This window comes from Stenella coeruleoalba (assembly GCF_951394435.1).
Source record: "Stenella coeruleoalba genome assembly, chromosome: 14".
NCBI classification, from domain to species: Eukaryota; Metazoa; Chordata; class Mammalia; order Artiodactyla; family Delphinidae; genus Stenella; species Stenella coeruleoalba.
The window spans coordinates 66,485,869-66,491,868 of record NC_137160.1 but is presented as its reverse complement, the minus strand read 5'-3'; positions in this window follow the sequence as shown (position 1 = coordinate 66,491,868).

The following is a 6,000-nucleotide window of genomic DNA, read 5'->3' as shown; positions in this document are numbered from 1 at the left end:
GAGTGGGGGCTACTACTCATTGCGGTGCGCGGGCTTCTCATTGCAGTGGTTTCTCTTGTTGCGGAGCACAGGCTCTAGGTGCGCGGGCTTCAGTAGTTGTGGCGTGTGGGCTTAGTTACTCTGCGGCATGTGGGATCTTCCTGGATCAGGGCTCGAACCCGTGTCCCCTGCATTGGCAGGCGGATTCTTAACCACTGGGCCACCAGGGAAGCCCCGGGAGCAGCCATCTGCAGACGGAGGAGAGGAGGAAAGAAATTTGGAGAGTGGCAAGGAGGTGGGAAAGCCACGGGGTCTCCCTGGCACTAGATGGGCTGAAGAGCCAAGAGGAAGCAAGGGCATGGAGCGCAGGCAGAGCATGGCCTGGCTGGGCGAGGGCGGGGGTCCCTGGCTTCCTGGCACCTAGAGGTGGATGAGCCATCTGAATATCCCTCCCTGTTCAGAACCCTGCTGGTGTCCCTGAACTTGTCTCCTCACCTCCATAGGCCTGTCCCCTTCCGCTGCAGTTCTGTCCCTCTGCCAGGACCCATCTAAGCACCACCTCCCCCCAAACCTTGTCCTGCCCAGCGCTGGGTGGAGGTGCAGAGGGAGGCGTGAGTGCTGGGCTTCCCCAGCCTTCACCTCACCTGTCCTGAGGCCCCTCCTCAGCCAGTGCTGCTGTCACTCATCTCCAGCCACAGTGTGTGAGGGGAGGGGGGCCCTGGTCATCCTGTGCCTTGACCCCGAGGAGCTTGTGGGCAGGCGAGGGCAAAGCCAGATTCCCCAGAGAAACAAGCAAGAGACAATGCAAAATGGGGCAGCCACAGGGCCCCTGGCTTCCATGTCCCCACCATGTCACCTCCCCCACCTTCCAGACCAATCTGTGCAGCCTTTTGGTTACTTGGTTTCAAAAAGCTGCCTCCCCACCCAGAAACTTGATCCATTTTCCTCAAAGATGGGGGGAAAAAAGCTCCACTTCTAAAAATAGCCCACCTGGCTCTGCTCTGCTGGCTGTTTCCATGGCAACCCACTCCTTCCCAGGAGTTCCAGGTGAAAGAGGGTCCCAGCCCTGGTGCGGGTGCCCAGTGGCTCCTCAGCTGCAGCCGGCTACTGAAGGGTTCAAGGAGACCCCCAAGCGGGGGTGGGGGCACAGCAGAAACACCGGGGCTCCCTCTGGCTCCAAGCCTCTATGATTTGAAGTAAACTCAAGACTGGTTATGTGCAAAAAGTGAGCTGTGCTGATGAGGGTGACAGGGATATTGGTGGGTGGGGGGCCAGGAAGTCCCAGCTCTGCCCTGGCTGCACGCTGGGGACTTAAATCCTTTTCCAGAGGAGGTATGAATATCCCCAGAGTATGGACAAGCACCCTTAGCCAAGGCCACGTGGGGTTGAAGCAGGACTGCCTGGCCCAGAACCGGGCTCCTCCGCTGTCCCAGGCCACCTCCCTGAGCAGTCAGGGAGGCATGTGTGCCAGGCTTGAGGGGAGAACAGAGAGACCTGTGAGGTCTCTGTGCCCAGGTGGGAGTCTCAGTGCTTATCTAGGGAGCATCCAGGGACCACCCCTCAGGGCAGTAAGTCAGAGTACTGATCAGCTTCTGGTGTTGCTGGCAGTCCTTGGCTTGCAGATGCTTCACTCCAGTCTCTGTGTCATCACGAGTGTTTCTGTGTCTTTGCTTCTCTTCCTGTAAGGAGGTCAGTCATATTAGATTAAGGACCCGCCCTATTCCAATATGACTCATCTTAACTAATTATACCTGCATCAGCCCAAATAAGGTCACATTCTGAAGTTCCAGGAAGGGCATGATTTTGGGGGGACACTAGCCAACCCAGGATAAGGGTTGGAAACTCATGCACTTGGGAAGCTTGCCATAGATGGAAGGCCACTGCCGTACTCTGCTGGCCTGGCCGGGATGGACAGAGAAGTTGTGACTGCTGCCTTGTAAACACGTTGGTAACCCGAGTTTTATGGATTTATTCTCATCTAACAAAAAGGAGAATTCATTCTTGCATTTAGCTGGTGAAAATCAGTGGGTATTTCAGGAGTCGGTGCTTTTCTAGAAATGGTTGTGTCTGAGAACAGGCTTGAGCCCTTTATTCCACGGTCATTTGCTGCATGTGATCCCGCCATCCCCAGAGCTGCCTGCACCTTACCTTGAACCCCGCCCCTGGCTTGGAGACTGGGTTGATTGTTCTTTACATGTTCCACAGTCTGGAGCTGCTGTTTGCTTTTGTCACTTTAGCCAGGGAGGCTCGGGGTGCCACTGGCTGAGGAATGTCAGGCCTGAGTTCCCCAGGAAGTCTTTCTCATTAGAAGGTGCAGGCTCGTTGGTGCAGAGTTGCCTGGGGAAGAAGAGCAGAGTCACCTTCCCCATCTGCCAGGCCCGCTTCCTGGTCTCAGAAGCCACAGTCTTTGCAGCTGGTGGAGCAACTCACTGGGCTCCTGCTGAGTCGCTTTTCTGTGAAGGTTTGATCTGAACGTTAGAAGCACACCCAGAGCAGCAGCGCAAGACAGGCAGGCAGAGCAAGGCCTGGGGAAGCAGGGGTTCAGCACGATGGCCCTGGCAGCTGCGGCTGGGAGGATGGGAGGGCAGAAGCCCCTGCCGCCTGCCCCCTGCCTGGGCCTCCCCTTTGCCCCCTCCAGCTCTCCAGTCCTTCTTCCAGTTTGGCTCCCTGGGGTCACTGTCCTTGGAGGCTGGCCATGCAGGGATGTGGGCTTCTGTTCTCTGGCTGCTGGTGGTCTTGGCCAGATGCTTCCTGCCCTGAACCTCAGCCCTCCCGCTGAGATGAGGGTGTGGGTGGCAGGGTCTGCAGTCCCGCCGCCACCCCCAGTACAGACATTCTGGCTCTGTCCTCTTCCTGGTGAGGCTAACAGTCTCGGGAGGGGTGGGGGAGGAGGGTGAGATGATGTACGCTAGCAGGGAGAGGGCAGGGTGAGATGCCCCTGTTAGTGACCCCCTCAGTGTGGCCTGTGCTGAGAGACCAGGGGAGGGACCCCAGCCCCACCACTTACTCTCTGTAGGACCCGTCCTGCTCTGATCCTCTGCTTTCTCACCTGTAAAATGAGGGTGCTAAGGGTGCAAAGATTAAGTGAGTTATTTGTCCAGTGCTTTAAGAAGTGCCGGCACCTTGTGTATGCCCTGGCCACTACTGCCACTGTCCATTGCTGCCACCGTCCATTGCTGTGGCTGTTTGCTGCCGGATGCCGCCTTCCCACCCAGCCCTTCACGGCTGAGCAGTAGGAAGCTGCCTCTTCCAGAGCTTGCTTCCCGAGCTGCTGAGACTGGGCTGGGTCTGAGTGCAACTCACGCAGCATTTCCCGGGGCTCACCAGCTGGTGCAGAGCCAGCCAGAGGCCAGCATGAGTGGAGCAAGGCAACTGACCGCAGGGAGCTCGGTGGGGGTGGGTGAGGGGCCCTGCAGGCCAGCGTGTCCCGGGGAGAGCGGGAGAGACGGGCCTTGTGCTCAGGGGTTGAGATTCGGCGTGGAGGATGGCAAACGATCTTCACCAGGCAGAGGGCAGGTGCCATGTGCACTTTGGGCTCCCCTAACCGGCCCCTTGCTCACACCTACTGCCCGGTGAAGGGGATCTCCTGTCCAGTCCTGCCTCCTCCACCCTCGGCCCTGTGCTGGCACCTCCCCACTGCGCAGGGACCGCAGGCTCCTCATGTCAGCGGCTGGGGCAGACGTGTGAGCGCCCCCGCCTGGGGAGGTGCCCCGGAGCTCAAGCCTCTGCTCTCCGACCACCTGATTTTTCCTACACCAGGGGCAGCCTGGAAGCTCCTCCACATAGCTGCTCTGTGCTGAGTTCTGGCCTTCACATGAGCTTTGAGGCAGGCCAGGGCTCCACCGTGGGTGGATGTGTGGCTTCGATGTGGTCCTAGATTCCAGTTGCTGCTATTCTTGTATTTATATAGTTGCAGAATTCCTGTAGGATTTTTAAGTCCATGGATAGTTCAGTGTCTGCTGTGTTATTGAGATGTGGATTGTTACTTTGTTCCTCTCAGATGCTCACTGTGCCTGAGTTTTATTCCCAGTGGGAGTGGGGACAGTGAAGATGTGTGGGGTCAGAAAAGCCTGAGAACCCCCAAGGCCACAAGCTTGAGAACCACAGCCTAAGCGACTTTGCACGTATGAGTGTTTTCCTTCCTTGGACGACATGCACCACCAGCAGAGCTCCCGTCCGGGGGGCAGGTGGGGGTGTGGGGGGGGGCAGTGGAAGCCGAGGAGCCCTTTTCATGGCTCTAGATGGGTAACTGCCAGTTCATCCTTCAGAAAGCACAAGATGAGTTAATGCCATCTATTCTTTTTGCTACTTTGAGGAACGTCACATTGAGTGGTTTCATTTGCATCTCTGATGTTGAGCTTCATCTGTGTGTCCCACATGGATTTACTCCTTGCAAAGACCCCTGACCCTGAACTGAGACCTGGGACTCAGCCTGGCCACAGTTCACCATTTGGGGGCCAGGGTCCCCTTCATTGTTCAGCTTTGCCCTTCAGTCTGTCACCAGCCTCCTCTCATCCATGGACCTCTGCTCAAATGCCCACATACTCCGTTTTGCCAAGGGATGAAGGCCCAGGCTCCTTAGCTGTGCCCTCTCCAGCTAGCTCCTCTGTGCTACTACTCACATCCTTCTCCAGACCCTGCCCTTCCGTGTGTGACCTGCCGCTTCCATGCAGGCCTCCTGGGATGCACCCAAGATCATTCATCCAGTCACTCCTCCTCTCGCCCCTCCCCCCCCCCATTCTGATCTCACTGTCCCTCTGAGAGGTACTTTGCCTGCGCATCCCCATAGAACAGACTTTGCTGGTCAGGTGTCTTCCCATCCCTCCCCTAGCAACACAGCCAGCAACTTGGGAGCAGAACAAGCACTTTCCTGTGTCCCTGGCAGCTGGACCTGAACTTGGACCCTAAGAACTGCTTGCTAAGGTGCGATTACCCACCCTCTGCCCGTCCCGCAGGAAGATGCTCCGAGTTAGGTTGGTCAGTTCTTTCTCAGAGCACAGGGGGTCACTTTCAGGCTGACCCACAGTCAGCATGCCCCCGTGTGCCCCTCCCAGTGCCCAGCAGCAGCTGTGCTGACTGGTTGGTGGCCATTCTGGTTGTTTGACACGTTGAACCTGGAAAGTGAGAGGAGGTTGCGTTGTAACTAAGAGCCTAGGCTCTGAAGCCGGACAGGCCTGGAGGCTCCAGAATTTCCCCGCCTGTGGCCCTGGGCAATTTCAAAGCACCTGTCTGCCCCCTCAAACCTACCTCACTGGGTCATCAACGTGCATTAACCAAGGCAGCGCCCTGCCCAGTGCCTGGCACCCAGGAAGGCAAGATACGCGTCAGCCATTGGAGCCTTTCTAAGGTGATCCAGAGAGAGGAAACAATTCCGTGCAGATCCCCCTGGGTTCAGATCCAGCACTGCCCCCTTGATAACAGGCCCTAAACCGGTGGCTTGGTGTCTCAGAAGCTGCGTTTTCACGCCTGCACTGCTGGTCACTGAGGTTCGGCGTTCACACTGGTCAAGCGAGTGGCCCAGGGCCTGGCCCGGCACGTGTGGTCTCCAGACACTGGGTCATTTCGGGGCTGCAGTTGGGCTGGATGGGGTGGGCGAGCCCTGCCCCCAGCCTGGATGCTGCCCACTGCCACCTCCTCGCTCCAGGCACCCCTCCGAGGCTGGCCAGGCCCTGCCTCCAGCTTAGGGCGTGTGCGGAGCAGTGTCTCAGCTGTGGCCACCCCCATGCACCCTGTCTGCCATGGGAGGAAATCTGTTCTCTCACAATGCGTCCTTTTTTCAAAAATTTCTATCTTGGGTTACAGATTTCCTTCACCAAAAAAAAAAAAGTTGTTAATTATTTCTAAATCAAGGCATCTCAGACACCGCTCAGCAATTACAGCCTCTGGTACTCACAGGCCAGTGTCGAAGTAGCAGCAGGGCCCAGGCCAGCTCCCCACACCACCCCACTCGCCGCAGAGCACCCCGGAGGCTCCCATAGCCCCGCGCCCCTTTGGACACAAGCTGGGCTGGCAGTGGGCCAG